Genomic DNA, 20959 nt, shown 5'->3' with positions numbered 1-20959 from the left:
GACCAGGGTTCGATGTAAGCAGCCTGTAAGAGGTGAGAAGTGTGTGGGGGTACGGGATAGGAAGAGAGACAGAGGGTGACTTCATGTGCTATAAAATCCAGCAGAGGGAACACATATCAAACATAATATGCCTGGTTTCTGGGATTTCTGTCTTCAGCTTCAGCAATGAAGGCTCACTGTACATGATTTCTGGCCCCTTTTTCTGGGTTATTGTTTCTGACACCCCCTTCACCCCAGGCTGGTTTAGGGGCCTTTCAACTGAACTTTCAGATCACCTTCTGGTTCCTCTGTAATGGTATCAATTACACTCTTGCTTGTGGCCATTCTGACGGAATAACAGAGAAGGGAAAGGAAAAGGTAATATTTTGAAGGTCAGAGATAGAGATTGGAATAGGATTTAAAAGCCTCTAACTCTCTTCCATGAGCTTTTTCTCTGTTTTCATGATCCTCTGTTTTTGGCTATGTATGTGTGTTTTTTAGCTATGTTTGTGGTGAATGCAACTACCCAACTGAGTATTTTGAAATCAAACAGCATTTTGAGTATTTTTGGGCAATTGAAATGTGGGGGCTCAGGCATCTCTAGGGACTGCATGTGAGGGAGGGACTCATGAGGCCAGCAATCAACATTCACACAAACTATGTGCCAGACAAATGCTGCTCTAGACCCAGACATTAACAAAGGAAATCCACAAGCCATTGAGACAATGGCTATATCAGGGAAATACCATGCACTAAAGGGGTTTAGAGAATAACACATCTCAAGTATCTATAGATGCAGTAGAAACTTAGCATAAAGCTATAGAGTCTTGAAGAGTAAAAAAAAAAAAAAAAAAAAATTGTAGCCGAAACCAGTTTGGCTCAGTGGATAGATTGTCAGCCTGCGAACTGAAGGGTCCCAGATTCTATTCCAGTCAAGGGCATGTACTTTGGTTGCGGGCACATTCCCAGTGGAGGATGTGCAGGAGGCAGCTGATCAATGTTTCTTTCTCATTGATGTTTTTAAATCTCTATCCCTCTTCCTTCCTCTCTGTGGAAAATCAATAAAATATAGTTAAAAATTGTATAATTTCTGAAAATACTTAAAGGTTACTGCATGGAATGTTTAAGTATGCCCAGCCCCTGCCTCTTTCTTAGGGAGAATCTTCCTGGTTTCAATCATGGCATGTTTGTGTCCAATCATGTTTGGCCACATCTTCATGAGAACCTGATGGAAGCTAAGCCTGTTGGATTCTTTCCCTCCTCAGTATTGGAATCAATAAACAAATACTGAACAAAAGATCCTGTGAACTGAAACCATAAAGTCATAGGAAATTCTGAGATAATAACTAATGTTTATCATTGATAACTGAATGGAGAAAGCCAGTCTACAGGGGAAAGGTGCAAATGAAGTAGAGAGTGGCAGAGTTGAGAGATAACACACACATACACACACACACACATTATGTGAGATCCATCTATGCTGCCTGGCTATTGGTGTCTATAAAATCCTCCTATATTTTTAAAATAAACTTATTTTGCTTTATTAATTGAGAGTCCCCCACCCTCCATCTCATTTGTTTTGTTTCATCCCTAGTGAAGACAGGGATGCCTTTATTTTCAGAAAGGAAATAGGCCTAGAAAAGAAAAACAATTCAGTTAAACTCTAATTAATGAGAGACTCAAGCCAGGCATGAAGATCTGAATTTCTTTCACTACCAGATGGATTTCTGAGTAAAGGAGCAATCAGTTTCAAAAGAGGTTGCTGCTGTTGCTTCTCCTGATTGATTCCCCATTCCAGGTCTAGACCACTCTAGTCCAAGATTCTGAGCTGATGTGTAGTCACGGAAATATTAAAAAGGTGTGTGTGTGTGTGTGTGTGTGTGTGTGTGTGTGTGTGTCTATATTTTCACTTAGTTGACTTTAGAATTTGGCATCTATTTCTACAGAGTAAATATTATTGCTTTTAGCCATTCCAACTTCAAGGTTTAGAATACAAATATCATTTATCCATCCATAAATACTCCCATTATTTCTGGGGCCGATATATCACTTATTAGAAAGATGGCTCCATGACAATCTGACCAGAAGAGTCCTCCTCTTCTCTCTTACCAGGATTTCTTCTGCATGTATTTTAATCCATTCTGTGACCCAGGCCCAAACAGGGCTCTGAACTGCCCTCCACAGAAATAATAGGAGTCTGTTTTAACCCCAGCTTGGAGCTCTCAGTGCTCTGAACAACCAAGTTTGTCCTGGAAGCCTTCAATCCAGGTGATTGCCCTTTCTCTGACATGTGCCTTCATGGCCTCTTAGCAAATCTTTGGTCAAATACCATCTTGTCTCTGTGTTTCTTTTAATCTGCTGGTATTTCTTTCTTAGTTAGTCTGTGTTGATAATCTAAATCTACAATAAATTATTCTCAGTGCCTCATCTTCAATGCTCTTTCATCCAATGTCATTCTGACACTGCTTATCCATAACCCACCTTATCCTCCATGTCTGCACCTCATTCAGCTGTTCAAAGAGCACCAATGCACAGGTAAGTCCCAGTCTTAGTTCAGTTCATGACAATGTCCATCCGTCCTCCTTTAGCTTATGAACATCTACTTTTATTTCATTTAATAGAGCCCCACAGTCCCAGAAACTGACTTGAGCCTCCTACTTCATTGTGGACAGCTGATGAACTCATATCTCCTTTATTTTAATTTCCTACAAATCTCTCACTCTCACCACACTATTTATATCCATACTTTGTGATATCTCTTTCAAGCCCAAAGAGAAAATAATTTTTGTATAGCTCATTCATCTGGGCTCCATTTACCCCTTTATGAAAGGGCCAGAATATTTCAATTATTCCCAAGCTCTAGGGTGGTTTTTGTCTCGCTTTTCCCATTGACTCATTCACTAAAACAAACTCAAGTCTCTTATAGCTGGTCTCAATCTATCCCTGAAAGAATCAAGTCCAATGCCTAGGGCATTGATTATATCTAATGAACTAACTTTGCTCTTATGCATCTAGATAGAAACTGCTTCTTAGGTTACCCATGACCAGAACCTCATTAGTAGATGGCTGTTTAAGAAAAAGGCACTTGCCAATTCTCTCATCATGGTTTCCAATATATGTCACTGACCCTGGAGTTGGGAAGAGATATGCAATAGTACACTATTCTTGTGTTTTCACTATAAGGGATGTAAATAATTGCAGGCTCATAGATAATAGCAAACTTTAGTAAAATATTTAGAAAGTGATAAAATTTAAGTATTTATTAACTCTGTTTTAAAATTATTTATTTTAAGTTTATGTCATTTAGTTTTTAATAATGGTTATGCATAATGATTGGCTTACAAAATTTATAAATATAATAATCAATTATCACAAGCCAATACTAGCAGTTCTGGCACACTATTGTACACTCCCCTTTTCTTGAACATGATGTTTCTATACATTCTGTAATTCTACTTTGTCTGAAGTGTCTTCATAGCTACCTAACGATATTTTTTCTGTTCTCTGTGAGCTTTTTTCTCTTCTCTTATCTAAGAAAATCACTGTTCTCAAAAGCTTTGCACTCAGATAGTTGACCTCAAATTTTACACACTCTTTTATGCCACTCTCATAGACCTATTTCAATTTGGTTAATAATACCACCCAGGCAATTCAGACACACCATTGCAAATCATCCTTGAATCTTTTTAATTCTTTCATGTCCCACAATCCTATCTTACTTTGAATCCTAAATATATCACCTACCCTCTCTTTATTACTTTGGCCATTGTACTAATACAGGTCCTATCTTACTAAAATAGTTTCAAAATGGATCCCACTTTCTCTATTCTTGCCTATCTTTTCAACAGCTACCATAATGATTTACTAAATTTCATATATTATTATGACATTTCTTGATTAAGTCTTTTCAATGGCTCCCATTCCCCACTGAATAGCTATATTGCAACATAAATTCTTTTTTTATTTGGCCTCTGCCTGACCTGACCAGCTTCATCTTTTACCACTTCCTGTTTTTATTTATTTTTTATGTTCCACCAATATCAAACTTCTAATTGCCTCCATAACTAACTCTTACACTCCTCTGTGATTTAATTCAAGCTATACCTCTTCATCTGACCAACTCTATACCCAACTCTTAAGACTTCTATCAGAAGCCACATCTCTTTGAGGTAGACATCCTTAATTCCCTATTATGGCCTAAGTGTCTGGGACAACCATTAAAATGAGCCATTCATCTCTCCTGCTTGGCTGAGATGACTGATAGTGCCAGCTTCTGCCCCTTTGGGTTCTCTGGTGCATTCCTGCCACAGTCATGCTTTGTTTACTCACAAACAATGACACAGGGCATCTGGTTTCCAGAGGCAGGCCCATTCTAATGAGAAACAGAACAAGAAAAATATCTTGTCACTTTTTTATATTGACTACTTTCAAATAAGTTCAATTCTGAATTTGAAAGTAGTCAATATAAAAAAGTGACAAGATATTTTTCTTGTGTGTAAAATTTGAGGTCAACTATCTGAGTGCAAAGCTTTTGAGAACAGCTTTGCCTTTAATATTTCCAATGACCCTGACAGGGCATTTTTAGAATTGTGATGCCATCTTAGATCTTTCTACCTTAAATCTCCTTCATTTTTGAATGACTTTGCCTTTAATATTTCCAATGACCCTGACAGGGCATTTTTAGAATTGTGATGCCATCTTAGATCTTTCTACCTTAAATCTCCTTCATTCTCTTTCATTCTAAAAGTATTCTGATCTAAAGGCTTAATCACAGTCTTTTCCTGCCTCCTCCCCAAATAAATCTTGTGCACATCAAACACTGTCTTGATACCCTGCTTCTCTGAGGACTCTAACAAATGTATTCTACCCTTCTCCCAATGTCTATTAATTTTCCTACTAATTATATTCTAATGTTCTGTGTGTATCCCCAGTGAGACTGCAATTTTGAAGGCAGGAGCTCTGGTATCTGCCTTTATATTAAAGCATCTTGACACATCCTAGTTGATCAGTAAATGGGCATTGAGTGAATAAAGTTGAAGAAAATTTACACTTTGCCAAAAAAAGAAAATAAAAAGAGGTTATGTATGATTCCCAGCGTAATTGACTGTGTTTGAATTTTTCGAAGCATGAAAATATGTGATATGTCAGGAGTAGCAATTTCATAAAAGGTATTAAACCACTATATCACCATTTCAACTTAATTGCAGTGTGTAAAATAAGTTCAATTCTGAATTTTAAAGTAGTCAATATAAAAAAGTGACAAGATATTTTTCACAAGCTTGTGTCTTATAGAAAGTAACCTAGTTTTTCTAAAATGATTAAATGCTAGTTACAATCATTCCAGCGAACTTTGAAGGAAAATTAATGAAAATACTCACAGGAACTCCACAAATACACAGATTTAGAAAGCAGTACACAGGCTGGGGCAGTGGTCAGCAAACTCTTTAGTCAACAGAGCCAAATATCAACAGTACAATTAAAATTTCTTTTGAGAGCCATTTTTTTTAAACTTAAACTATATAGGTAGGTACATTGTTATTAACTTAATTAGGGTACTGCTAAGGTGGGCTTTGCTAAAAACTCAAGGGGCCAGGAGCCACATGTGGCTCAAGAGCTGCAGTTTATTGACCACTGGTCTAGGGAAATCTCCCTCCATTATTTCAAGTATACTTGTGTTATTTCACATATGACCAGATAGTATCTATTGAGTGTTTTGTTCCAGGCAGTATTTGAAACATAAAGAGATGTGGCATATGCATATATAGTTTTTGAAAATTCTTAAATGACTTTAAAATACAATGTGATGGAAAAACTTCATAATATTTTGTGACTTTATGGTTCCAGTCTCCTATTTTTTTTTAAATGTAAATATCTTGAAGGGCATTACTTAGAAAATATTATCAGGAACCGAAAGCCAAGTGGATAAAACTATGTATTTGCTCATGAAAAAGATGGGATTCTGATTAAAATAAAGGGATAAAAATAATTGATATACTTGTATTATTGAATCGATTTTAGACTTGACATATAGATGCACTGCTGCAACTACTAATCTTTTAGCCTTTTTTTTTCTAATAATTGAGTTGTATAAGAGAGAAAAAAGACTATTTAAAGTTTGTATTTCTGAGTGCATAGAATCAAAGAATATTAAGCCTAGAAAAAAATTCTGAGGCCTTATAGCTTGTGGGGAAAAAAAAAAAAAAAAAAAAAAAAAGGTCCAGCCAAAACCGGTTTGGCTCAGTGGATAGAGTGTCAGCCTGTGGACTGAAGGGTCCTGGGTTTGATTCTAGTCAAGGGCATGTACCTTGGTTGTGGGCACATCCCCAGTGGGGGTTGTGCAGGAGGTAGCTGATCAATGTTTCTCTCTCATCAATGTTTCTAGCTCTCTATCTCTCTCCCTTGCTCTCTGTAAAAAAAAAAAAAAAAAAAAAAAATCAATAAAATATATTTTTAAAAAGGTCCAGAAAAATTAAGTTAATTGCTCAAGAACACTTAGCTAGTTCATGATAGTACTAGCATTTTAATTCATTAGTTGGTCAATGACTTAATCCACCCATTCATTTATGGTTTCTTGCACTCCTTTAAATATCTGTGGATCATGGCCAGGGGTCAGATTGGTAACCCATGTGTTCTGCTAATGGTGGGGCCATAGCAGCTACAGCAAGGTTCTAGCTTTTAAGGAACCCTAGTCCAGAAATGGATAGAATGCAGATGCATAAAGAATTGCTGTACAGTGACAGGAGTGAATAAGTGATAAGGAAAAAATTAAGGACTTTGGGGATACTCCAAGAAGAACAACTTCTCTTTAGAAAATCTGTGTCTTCATGTTTACTGTTTTCCCTGACCTTGTGCCCTTTTCCTCCTAGTGAGACTCTGGTACTCCAATTAGCTCATCTTGCTTTAGGACATTCCAGAAGAAGAATCTTTCCTGATTTCTAGTGGAAAATAATGGGCTTGTCCTTTCGTATCCCAATGTCTCTCCATTTGAATACAATAGATGTGCTCAAAGCTTGAGTAATTTAGAACCAGCACATTTGGATAGAAGGCAAGAGAGAAGCATCCAAAATTATATACCATATCCATTCCAACACCTACAAACATCTCAATTCTAATACCTTTTTTATTTGCTTGTTTTTATTTTGTTTTGTTTTTGTCTGACTTAAGAAGACACTTTGCTTGAGTCACTTCTAGATAGTTAAAAAAACAAAAACAATAACTAGACCCATAAAATATCTTTGACAAAAAAAAAAAAATATATATATATATATATATATATATATATATATATATATATATATATATGATATACAGGTAAAAAATTCCAATCAATAGCACCACTAGTAGCTTTGCTTAGTAATTAAGTTCTTTTAAAGTGTTCTTTACTAAGGGCAAGTTGTGACCAAAGGGCCAGTATTTCTTGATGGATAAAGTTCCCTATGAAGATACATGTGGAATTTGTTATATTCAAGATTCCAAGTACTGAGTCACTCCCAGTCTTTCATAATCAAAGTTATCTTTCTATTTTCTGAGAGGCATTTGTCACTTCTATCTTCCTACTCTGTGCACTTTACTAAATGTCTTGATGTTCCTTACGTGTGCTGGGCTATTTCTTACTTCTGAGATAGAACATTTTATTTTCTCTTCCCAAAATAGCTTTTGCTTCTTTTTACCTCTGTGATAACTACTCATTTGTAGCCCACACCTCTCTCAGGAGAATTTAATGATACCATCTCACAGACATGGTATCAGGTACTTAACATGTAATTGTTTAATTTCACAAGCCTTGGAAGGAAAGTATGCTTATATTCATTTTACTGGAAATAAATTAAAACCAGAGAGATAAAGTAATTGTTCCATGTGCTCATATTTTTTGAAACTCCAATCAAATTGCATTAAAATTGTCTATTTACTTAGACTCCTTCACCAGCCCAAAGACAAAGATAATGTAAGGTACATATGAAATTTGAATATTTCCAATAGCCACTTAAAAAAGAAAAAATAAATAAAATTAATTATTATATTATAATATAATATAAATATATTATAATTAGCCATTATAATTTCAATATGTAATAAATTATTAACAAAATATGTGACATTATTTTTCAATACAGTCTTTGAAATCTAGTGTATATTTTATACCTCAAGCGTGTCTTATTTTCACTAGCAACATTTTAATTGCTCAGGATGCTAATATATTGGACAATGTGCTTCTAGACTAAGCTCCTTGAGGATGTGAACATTTTTCCTGTGTGTGTGTGTGTGTGTGTGTGTGTGTGTGTGTGTGTGTGTGTTTTGTAGTTGTTTGCTTATGGTGGTTGTTTGTTTGTTTTTTAGGTTATAACCTCAGGACCAATTACAATTCATAACAGATTATTGCAATAGAATGAGACTTTGTAACATAGTAGTTAAGAGTTCTGGATCCAGACAGACCAAGAAAGTGGCAACTTATTATTTTTCTAAACTTGGGCAAATTTCTTAATCTCTCTAAACATTTGAAACTCAACCTTTCTATTTTTTTTTTTTAATTATCAGCAAAACCATCATCTAGCAGTGTTTCCCAACCTTCTCTCATGATGAGAATCACCTGGTGGAGTTGTTAAAACACAGATTCCTGAATCCCAACTAAGAAGTGCTAAACTAGAATTTTTGGAAACATACAGGTAAAATTGTATACTTAACTAGTGCTGTAAAGACAGATGTTATATACAGAGCACTAAGTTAGGTAGTCAATTTTACCTATATGTTCTCAAAAATTCTAGTTTAGCACTTCTTAGTTGGGATTCAGGAATCTGTGTTTTAACAACTCCACCAGGTGATTCTCATCATGAGAGAAGTTTGGGAAACACTGATCTATAGCATAGATCCTATTAAAAGCAAAATATATGTAAAGTATCATGGAAGAAGCTATATGGTATAATTATTGACTGCTCAATTAATATCATTCAATTGAATACATTGAAATATATCATTTCCCAAGAATTATTTCAGCATTTGAAAATTTAAGTATTAAATGAATCAGTGATTACACAAGATAATGAGTATATGTAAACTGAGAGCAATACCCATCTGTCATTGCATCAGGAGGATATGCCTACATTTTCACCAAATTTAGGGCATACTTTTGGTTTGGTGTGGTTTACAGGATAGCTATAAGATAAACCCACAGCTCAATCTCGGTTCCTCAAAAATCAGGAATGCATATAAAATGATACTCATATTCCACAACTATAATTGATACTCATATTTCACAACTGTAACTGAGATACAGAGACAAACCGTCTCACTGCTGATCTGGACAGACATGCCTACACATGCTTTTATGGATAGAGCAAAATAATAGTCATTTCTAATAATGAGCTGCATAAGAGAAATCACAAAATCAAATGCTATAAAGTTATTATACTATGAAATGGCTTTGCAAATGAAACCTTCTTAGCTAGGCAACTCTATTGGGCTTCTCCAAGTTTATTGGGAGCAAGAGTTGATACCTTAATAACTGTTAGTCTTTTGCATTCATGAATGAATACACACAAACACACATACATATTAACAGAGCTATTTCTTAAGCAACTGCCACCTGACAATCATGGTAACAAGTACTTAACCTGCATTGTTTAATTTCACAAACATTGTAAGGAAAGTATGCTTATATTCATTTTATTGGAAATAAATTAAAACCAGAGAGATAAAGTAATTGTTCCAGTTTATAGTAATCAGCTGATAAGCAGAACTAGAATTTAATCAAGACCTTCTGATTGAAGCTTAGAATCATTTGGTAGCTGATGATTTCCTCATTGCTAAGGTTCAGTAATCTTGATACCACACAGTATATGTTTTGAAGGATTAGAATGAGGTTAGCACTTCATATGCTTGGCAAACGTGGGACAGGTTAAGTACACATCTACTCCTTCTTCTTTTTCATTTTTAAGATAAGAGAACCAGCTACAGAGTGGTTACTTAACTTGCAGAGTCGTACATGCATTTATGGACCATGTCTTCTGACTCTTTCTATAACCATACCAAGTGTGAAGAATGTTAGAACAGAGCTCCCAAGATGACTTAGATGGTTTTTGAAAATAAGCAGGCAGAAAGATGGCCTGAGCAACTCTGAGAAATGCTGAACTTTGAGCAAAAGACACTCTAATGATGGTGCTTGAGTAGAGGATAGCAAAATGCAGGAAGGAGGGCCAATGCCAGAATCATTTTTCAAAAAGCCAGTGTGGAATTTCACCACCTAATAACTTCAATCTGTAGAATGATTGTAGTGCAGGTGGTATCTCTGCTTGAAAATACCAGAGTCTAAAAGAAAAGGATTATCTCTTTGAAGAGGGATTAGACTTATAACAAGAGTCTTGGAAAACAAGACAAAATTTGATTGATGGAAAGGTTATTAAAGGAAGGTATATTAAAATGCAGTATAAAAACTTTTATAACTATTTAGTTATATAGTGTCCCTGTAGTATTGTGTTTTATAAGATATATAGCCCCTGGCTCTCAGCTCCCCAAACCATATTCTAAGTATAGAGAGTGATAAAGGGGTCCTTTGTGATGTTAATGAATATGGATTTGAACCCCACCCAAGAATAGAGCTGGTTGTCAGAGGAACCAACCACATAATTAGGGGGTTGGGACTTTCAGTTCCATCCCCAGACCTCCAGAGAGAAAGGAGAGGTTAGGGGTTGAGCGCAATTTTTAATGACCAATGATTTAGTCAATCATAAATAATTATAATGAAGCTTCCAGAAAAACCCAGGAAGACAGTTTATAGCTTTTTTTCTCTGAGAGCTTCTACCCTGGGGAACTAGAAGTGTACATACATCAACTTGCAGGGCCCCAGGCTCCACAAGGTCAGAACTTCTTTGTTTGAAATCTCACCCTATGTATCCCTTTATCTGGCTGTTGATTGGTGTCCCTGAATATCCTTTGTAATAAATGGGTAATCTACTGAATTAACAGGGTTTTTAGAGTTTTGTGACCTGTTTTAGAAACTTAATTGAACTTCCAATGTAGCTGGCTGGTCAGGAGCACAGGTAAGAGTCCCACTCTCCTTCCCCAGTTCTAAGTCTGGTGTACCTTGTGTACATTTTCCCATCTCTTCCAGACAAAGGGGCTACTCAAGCCTCAAGCAGTTAATTAGCATATCTATAGCAGGAGGTATTAGCCCTAAGGCCATCAGAGAGAGGAAGCATTTCACTCTGTTACAAAGATCAGCGATATAGATTTATTATAGTTCCCGAGAAAAATACTCCATAAAGCTGAAGTACAACATTAGAGTCCTTGAAATGAACCCCCATATACCATGCCCACAAACAGAAGCACACAACGATACACACAATTATAAATTATTTGAGATAGATCCCGCCTTTCCTGAAATGGACTCAAATACACCGATTTTACAGATGGATATTACAGATCTTTCAGATCAAGCATTATATTTTAGAGCCACAAAATTTAGTTAGTGTTGAACAGGGGCTTAAGCTAGGTCCTTTGAGTCCTCAGTCCAAGTTCTCTCCTGCTCCTTTTTGAGTCATCAGCAACCAGACATCATTCAAGCAGAAACCAAATGGCTCTCCAGCACAAGTGTGGGAAAGTGACTTCTGGGAGTGAGAGTTGGAGCTGAATGGCAGGTGCCCCCTCTTCCTAATCTATGTCTCTAGGAATTCACTATAGACTTCAGTTGCCTACTGCAAACTATGAACAATAATTGGTATTATAAGCAGGAAGAATATCAATGAAAGGCATTTAAACCTCCTGTTGTTAAGAATTTTTAGGTCAATAGCAGCATTTTAAAATCAATTTGAGGGTTTGCTGGAAGATACAGAAGAGAAACTGCAATCAATGTAATAAGGTTAGATAACCCTAGTCATGTTAATAGCTACCTAAAGCTCCACATCAATCCCGTACATTGATTCTCCCTTACAGTTTAAAAAAAGAAAGGAAGAAAAAATTAGGAAGGACAAGCATAATACACACTCCCATTGAAGCATCAAATTAGTATAAATAATGATTAAGAATAATTGCTGCTGTTATTGGAGAACATGTTGAAAATGAGGTTTTGAAGATTATCTGCTAACAATGAGGAAAGGCTCTGGCAGTTTGAAATTCAAAGAAGGAAAGATTAATTGGTGTTGCAGAAGTACATCTGTGATCGGGAAACTGGAGAACACAGAGCTAGATAGAGGGCCAGACCTGTCCTTACCTGGGAGGAGCTGCATCCCCAACAGTACTGGGAGGACTGGCGCCACCTAGTGTTTGGCGCTGTGCAAAGCATGGCAGGGGATACAAAGGAGCTGAGATTCCAAATATTAGGAAGATGGTGTGAAAATAAGTAGAAAGCTGGACCTGATTTCAAAATCCTGTGTTTGCATCCTCCCTATCTCCATCAGCTGTAAACTCTGAGGCTTTTGTATTTATGTCTCTGAGTCTCAGTTTCCTTGCCTGTTCAAAAGATTAATAAATAGTAATATCTATTTCAGAGTTGTTGGGAGAACCAAGTTAAAAAAAAAAAAAGTTTTCTGTGTGAGGTTCTCACCAAATGGCACACAAAATTAATTTAATTGCTAAGGATAAGTGCATTGTTCAGATCCAAATAACCAGTAAGTAGGGAGGCAGGTTCCAAAACCATGTCATCCTGTCACTAGAACCAAAATCCTTAAACATCAGGCATAATTACAGGTTTAGGATTTGCATATATAATCCAGGACCCCCAATATAGTGTACATCATGGATACATTTGCTATTTCCTTATCCTCACACATGCACACATGCAGACAACCAAAATTTTAAACTGTAGATAACATGAGATTAAATGAGTGAAATTTACTGAGTAAATAAGATTTTAGCCAAAAAGCACTAAAAGCAAGTGAGTTGTCAATGAAACTAGCCCTGCGCTCTCCAGTTTCCCTCAGATTTAGAGGACAACTCTACAATATTGCCAAATAAATAAACAGCAATTATTATTTAAAGTATTGCCAAATAGCTTGAACCCATCTTGAAACTATATATAAGCTATGTAAGGACAGAACTCCTGCTTGATTTTGCTTACCTGTGCTCCCTATACCTCTCACTAGTCATTCTCAATAAAAATTTGCTGAATGAATGAAGGATAAATGAACAAACATTCCTTTAAGATTTTTGCAGTACACTGGGTTGATTTACAAGCTAGCTACTTAACCTGCCTTTTCTTAAAAGATGAGAACTCTGAGAACTATAGTTATTTAATTTGCTCATAAAAATGTCAGAGCTTGGCCAAAATACTGCAGTCCTCTGACCCCTAGTTGAGAATATTTAGGTCCATGTACACATTTATTGGCTTCCAGAGGGAAGTTTCTAGAAAAGGGTGCTTTGCAAGAGAAACCATCAAAAGCTGCAGAGGCTGGCCTTGCATGTATCTAATTCATTTTTGATGTTTCCCTACCTAATTTTTTATTGATGGAGAGGAAACTGTTCTGGATTTTTCAGGATCTCTGTTCATATCTATTTTGACTGACATACTAGAGAAGTTCAGTTCTCTAAATTTACCATGCAATTAAGTCTGCAATGTTTCATTTATGTGGTTAGTCTCTAACACCTATTCTCAGTCTTTGTTTACACTGAATGAATATGTCACGTTTCTCAAAAGGTAACAATTTTGTGAGGACTCACCAGGTTTCCTCAATGTCTATTTAATCTACACCTTCTCTCCTCCATTATCTTGCCTCTGTTGGAAAATTTAGTGGTAATAAAAACTGACCACTCACAAAAACCCTAGTGATGAACAAACCAAAGGTGAAATCATATCACCTAATCATTGTCATGCCACCATCTAGTTCCTGGTACAGCACCTGGCAAACAGAAGATGCTTTGTAAAGTTTTCTGGGGGGAAAAGTGGCTAACCCTGTAGGGACTCGGATTTAGAGGACAACTCTACAATATTTGCCAAAGAATAGCTCATTGGAATCGGGGCTTTGTTTATAAGGGGCATTTTGCAGGTTTCAACTCATTTAGTCCTTCCATTACCCTATAAGATATTTCATCTCTCTCTATAAGGAAGAAAATTGAGGCACAGATAAATCAAATCACCTACCCAAGCATACTGCTTTTAAGTTGCAAAGTGGAAACTGAAACCTACGCAATCTCTTCTCCCAGTATGCACTCAGAACCATCCTACCACAAAGCCTTCTGCTGAGTGGAGCCCCAAAGATGTGGCAAAGCCTGGCTTGGCTGTTCACAGCCTGTCACTGTAAGCAGGCTGTTTAATCTTACCCAAATCTAGTGTTTGCATGGTAAAAAAATAACAATATGTAATTTGCAGGGCTGTGCAATAACTCAGATCAATAACAAACATGAAGCTCCTCCCTGGTGGGTTGCATGACACTAATAGAGAAGCTGACTTATTGGCTAGGTTTATACTTGCCTTGATAACTTATGGCCCGGTCCAGAAATGCAGCATCAAGTCAATACTCTTATGTATAGAGTTTCTAAAATCCCCCACATTTTCTTTCAATTCAGTCAGCAGAAAATACTTAATGTTTTCTCCATGAAAATGCTGCAGAAGAATAAGATGAGTCATCAGCCTCCAGCAGGAGGCTGTGTGAGGTCAGCATTTCATGCTGAAGCCCATTCATGTATGTTAAGCAGCTCCCTGCACTGGGAAATGTGAACTGCTCCCAAGCAAGACACCAGAATGCATTTCTGATTCCTTTGAGAGAAAGGGCTATAGCCCAAAGTTGTCCAGTTGGGGGAGGAGTGAATGAGAGGAAATGTATTATATTTATTTATTATTGAGATAATAATAATACCTCCCCCTCCTTTTTTTTTTTTTTTTTTTTTTTTTTTTTTTTTTTTTGCATTTCCAGTTTACAAATCATTCTACACAAGTGAAAATGTTTTCATATCAACCCTGATCAGAGACAATGTGATCATTGTAACTTGAAGATGAAGCGACTGAGGATGCAAGAAAATACATATTAGCAGAAACTAGTTAGCAAAAGAGCTCAACTGGACACTGAAGTCTTCAGGTCATAGTCCTATGAAATAGTACCATCGAGGGTTCTAGGGTCCTTCTCACCACCCCTCACTGCTCTTCCAAGTACTAGGTGGTAGAGACAAAACAGGTGCTATTATTACAACAGCTGTTACCAGAATTCCCCTTAGGATTAAATTATCTTGGGGAAAAAAACATCTTAATTAAACTAATAATAACTTGAAGAATATAAGGGTCTGTGGAGAGACATGAACCAAGGTGGTGTTTAAAGAGGTCCAGCAAGAAAGACACTTGCTTCTATTTATTCCTCTTGGTTTTTGCTATTTGCTTATTTTAGCTGTTGTACATTGTTGGAAAGCACAGGAGACTTGGTTAGAAATATTGTAAGGAGGACATTCTGAGATAAGGGAAGTGTAAGGAAGGCTGCTCACCCTGTTCCGACTTGGGAGTGCCGAAGGCAGTGGCACTAATTATTCCTTGACCTTTCCAAAACAAGTCTGTGCAAGTGCAGACCCCCGGGTGTTTACTGGAATCCTTATGCTTAATCTTTGGGTGTCCTTGCTTAAAGGGCACTACAAACACATGTGTCCTCCCCATGGTACTCACCCTACTGATTGTATCTAAAAGATAAACTTTATCTCTAACTGCTGCTATAGTGAAAGCCTAACAAGGCAGGCAATCTAGGCTGTCTGGTTCCTTTAGCCCGGTAGTCCCTTAGCCCTGTCTTTCACAGCAAACATTGTGTCCGTAATCCATTCATCCATCCTCAGGGTCTGCTGGTCAGCCCCGGCAGTACATGTGAAATGTTAGTATTTTGTATGGATCACATAGCTGTAAGTGATATAAACTAAAATTTGATGGATGTTGATCATTTTGTGAATTTATCTCTCCTCATCAGTGAAATCTGCATTATGTTTCATTTATTTATTATTTTATAAAGAAAAAAAATCAAAATACTAAGAGATCCCTAGAAAAGCAGAATGCAGCCAGATGGCCCAGGTAAAACAGAGGCAAGAGGGAGAGCTGTGTCTGTCCAGGCTCTGAGTGCCTCTGGAATATACTGTCAGTGTTCTCACTGGCAGTAAGGCCCATGAGCTTCCCATAATTTAATGCCATTCCCTGCTGTTTATACTAGAAGGGAGCTTCAGTGTAAATTTTTATTTTCATTATAATCTTGGTTCTAAGGTGTCACTCAATCCAAAACTCCAATCATAAGTAATATTTTAGAAACCATCCTAGATCTGGTATCAAGAGAAATGGATTTAAATCCTGTCTCTGCCGCCTAATGTAAGCTAGGATGTTTCACTTGATCTCTACATACAAACTTAGGTTGTCATATCCTATCTAAAAATAGGGAATATGCTAATTGACCATCACACCCTCATAAAGTTGGTGACACTCAGTCCCACCCCACCCACCACCTGCCAGGCAGCAGATACACAACTCGGGTGGGCCCACCCCCAGGAGGTTCCAGCCATGCCATGTGCCTCCCTCTGGAGTCCCCAGCCCCCCCAGCTGCCCAGGGCCAGTCCAAGGTGCAGGCAAACTGCTAATAGCAGCTTCCCAGCCACCCAGGGCAGTCAGAGGCTCAGGTAACTAGGGCTGGCCTAGGCTTTTGCTGCCAGCAGTGGAAGCAGCATTAGTGTGATGGGGATGTCACCTTCCCCTGATCGCCAGATTGCCTCCTACCCCTAAGGGCTCCCAGACTGTGAGAGGGGGCAGGTTGGGCTAAGGGATCCCCTCTCCAGTGCATAAATTTTCATGCACTGGTTCTCTAGTCTATAATATTTTTGGGAGCTCAGTGGTTAAACATCGGCTCATGAACTGGCAGATTACAGTTCAATTTCCAGTTAGAGCACATGCCCAACTGGGTTTCGGGCTCAGTCCTTAGTAGGGGACATGCAGGAGGATCAATGATTCTCATCATTGATGTTTTTATTCATCTTTTCTTCTCCCTTCCTTTCACTGAAATCAATAAAAACGTATTATAATATAAAGGTTTCATCTAGAATTCAGATGTCTGCATATAAGTGAAAAACTAATTAGGAGTCTGCCAGGAATTTACTTAATTAAAATGATGAGCAGAAAGTTTTCTTTACCTCCACTTTTGGGATAGAAGGAGGTCAGGAGCAAGCATTAGAAATCTGTAACCCAGCATCTACATTCCCTGAAGGGCCTGTCAGAAATGTAAATCATCAAGTCCCACTACAGTTCTACTCAGTTATGACTTCTGGTAGTGGTGATCCATCCTTGTGTTTTATCATCGTTCCATGTGATTCTGGTACCCAGTATGAGAATCAGAGTGCCATCTCTGAGCTTGGTTTTCCTACCCACACCCTTGGCTTCATGCCTAAAGCTTAGCATAGAGTGTTGCAAATGCTGGAGAAAAGATTACTGCAGTAGTTCTCATCCAATGGTCCTTCTTTAAGAACCTAAAGTATTTTATGACCACCTTTCATGTTTTATAAATATGCCTCAAATTGTGTCATAAAGCAAACAAATGCAATGGTTCATAACACTGCTCTGGTTTCTGACTACTTGTAATCACCCGGAGATTCTCCCATGCCCATTCTAGGAAACCTTAATTTTCTCCCCAACCTGAACCTTGACACTTGATTGTACAATATGCTCACCTTACAATGTGCCCATATATTCTTTCTCATTTCATCACCACCTCTCAAGATGCTAGAACCTGCCAATCCAGCTCTATCCCAATGGATTCCCCAGATAACTACAGGCTTTCCTATCTTCTCTGGAAGCAGTGCATTCATTGCAAGGCAGGGGAATTTTAGGAGCATATATATCTTTACCTGCAAAGGAGGTTAAAAACCGCAGTATCTATATTTTAAGGGTCAGAGAACACAGAGGCCATTATCTGCACAGTTGTTCAGGTTGGCCAGGTGGTTACTTATGACAATTACTTCCAAACACACTTGGGCTATTAGGTTCATGTACCATATACAATGGTTTATTTGTGTTAAATCTAGTCTTGACTGCATTTTTTTTTCCTGGATGGAAATTACAATGAGAGTAAAGAGGTCCAAAAACTATATAAGGAAAACCAAAAGTAAGACCCAAACTTGATACCCATCAACTTAAATAAGAAGTGACTCTTAGAGTTCAAAATCATAAGATTGTACCAGTTTCACAGAGGATTGATTGGGTTTGGCATTTTAGAAAGAAAATGTGTGAAAAGAAAGCATATACTACACATGATAAATTTACACTGTTTAATATTTCTGTATGCTGCATGCTATTCGGTAGTATTATTTCCAGGCAATAGTTCAGATTTCAAATGTACCTCACCAAATGGAGGCAATTTTGCCTGTCATTCAGTATGATCACACTGGTCACTGAGAGGAACAATGACAATACCTGGTCTCATTTTCCCAAAACCAAGGTCTGTGAGGAAGGTGATTGCAGCCACTACCCAGTTGTACAGAAGAGGTATCAGAACAGACAGAAAATGAACTCAATATTTCAAATCACAAAGTGCAGTCTGTTGGTAGCTTCAGGCTTTCCCTCAAAAATGGGATTTAGAATTCTTCTTCCATCCTATGATCCATACAGAAATCTGGGATGAATTTAGGGAACCCTTCGTCTAACCATTCACCCAGTTTCTGCCTTATTATTCACACATACACATAGGATGGCTTTTGTTTTATCTCCTGCTTTTGCTCTAATCCCTTTCTTGAGAATGAGAATCCTTCATTTAGGCTTGGCCTATGTCCCCTGTCATCAACTTCAAACTGCAAGGACCAGCAAAGAGCTGATGCTGCCACTTTCAGCAATGTTATTTTTTTTTTTTTCAAAGGCCTACAGAATTCCTTGGATGTCAGAGTTGGTTCAGACCAAACACAAATTGCTAAATCCTTCAGGATGCAGACTGGTGTCCCTTAGCCAGCACCCACCAACTTATACATGGGCCCTCCCCCAAACACATCACTGGCTTCTCCCTAAAGCCTGGACAGCTTTCAGCTCACAAACCACACATAGCATACTTTTCAGTAATCAGTACTGTTGTCCAAAGAAAAATTTCATTTTCTTCTTTTAACATTTTCTCTTTTAAAATGTAAGAATACAACACAATCTGAAATGTTTTCACTGCTTTGTGAAAAACCTATTATAGCATTTAAGGACTTTAAATACTATAATATTAAAAGGAAGAAAAGATAACAAAAATTTTAGATCCCAAAGAACTGTCACTGGCAATACTGCCCTTCCCTTTCAGTGAAAGAAAAGATCAAGTGTTGCAACCATTTTCTCGCTCCTTAAGAAAAACAGCTCTGCCAAGAGGAAAGATTAATGACTGTTACTTATTTACCTCTAATGACTGAGTTTCAGGGCAATCCCAAGAATTTGTAAACAATGGCTTCTTTCTTAGTCCTATCAGTTTCAAAACCTGATCCAGTGTTTTGTGAAATGGTGAGCAAAATGATACATCTACTGTCCTGGAAGGTAAGGGATTTTAGTCTTTGTCCCTGCTGGGCTCCAAACAATGGGTCCCTCCCTCATTTGGGGAGTTCAAATAAAGATAAATAGGCAAACAGGGACCTGATTACAAGAGCTCTGTGTGCCATACTATGAAATCCCATGTTTATCTTCTATGTGACCACCATTGGGACTTACAGAGACATTTTAATCAGTGAAGTATTTTTGAAGAAATATGCTGGCCAGTGTGTGGGACTGGGCTGTAGGGAGCAAAAATAAAGGCAGGGAGGCTGGTTAGAAAGCCATCAAATATTCTTGACTGGTAGACCAGGAGTGATGAGGGTTAAACTATAGTGATGATTGCAGGGGTAGCATGGAGCACAGTATTAACATGAGTGCTCAGTGAGCATCTGTGGGGGGAAAAAGGAGTAGGAAGGAAGGGTAGGAAGAAGGAAAAAAAAGTGGGGGGGCGGGGAACGAGCAGATACCTGCAATAGTTGAAATGCCTTGAAATTCTCCCATGGTATAAAAATGCATAAACCATACATAACCTTAAAATCACATTTGGTAGCAGCAGATATCAACCATGTAGCATGCTGGAATCATTTGAATAACCTAAAAAATCCTTGATGCCATGGCTATTTTCCAAACCAATTAAATCAGAACCTCTAGGGTGGACCCCCAGGCCTCAGTGATTTTTAAATGCTTCCCAATGAATCTAAAATGTGCAGCCATGGCTGCAAATCAGTGCTCTGTAAACTATCTGCCTCTGGAATCAATGGCTGCCTAATAATCGGTTGCCATGGAAATTGGTCCACCAGCTGGGTGAGGGTTATCCAACCCTCGGGTCACTTTCAAAACTAAAAATACTGTTCTTATTTTTTATTAAACTTTTTAAAAATATATATTTAATATTGATTTCAGAGAGAGAGAGAGAGAGAGAGAGAGAGAGAGAGAGAGAGAGAGAGAGAGAGAGAAGAGGAGAGGAGAGGAGAGGAGAGGAGAGAGAGAGAGAGAGAAGCATCAACATTGAGAGAGAATCATTGATCAGCTGCCTCCTGCATGCTACACACTGGGGATCAAACCCACAACCTGGGCATGTTCCCTGGCCTGGAACCAATCCAGGATCTCCTGGTTCATAGGCCAATGTTCAACCACTGAGCCATGCCAAAGAGGCATAATTGATACTTTTCAATCATTGTGATAATATTTTTATGATCCACAGAAAAATTAAAAGTATTTCAATAGGACCTCCTCTTCTTCTATATACACCCATTTAGCTCTGCTCAGTGAACTCTTTTTTTTTAATATATATTATTGATTTTTTTACAGAGAGGAAGGGAGAGTGGCAGAGAGCTAGAAACATCAATGAGAGAGAAACATGGATCAGCTGCCTCCTGCGCACCACCTACTAGGGATGTGCCCACAACCAAGGTACATGTCCTTGACAAGAAGCAAACTTGGGACCTTTCAGTCTGCAGGCTGATGCTCTACCCACTGAACCAAACAGGCTTTGGCTGCTCAGTGAACTCTTTAGCCAGGTTCTAGTTCTAGGTGCACACTAAGCAGCACCAGAAAAGC

The sequence above is a fragment of the Pipistrellus hanaki genome (genome assembly GCF_964339955.1).
Source record: "Pipistrellus hanaki genome assembly, chromosome: 9".
Classification (NCBI taxonomy): domain Eukaryota; kingdom Metazoa; phylum Chordata; class Mammalia; order Chiroptera; family Vespertilionidae; genus Pipistrellus; species Pipistrellus hanaki.
The sequence above is the reverse complement of the archived record's forward strand: the minus strand, read 5'-3'. Positions refer to the sequence as shown.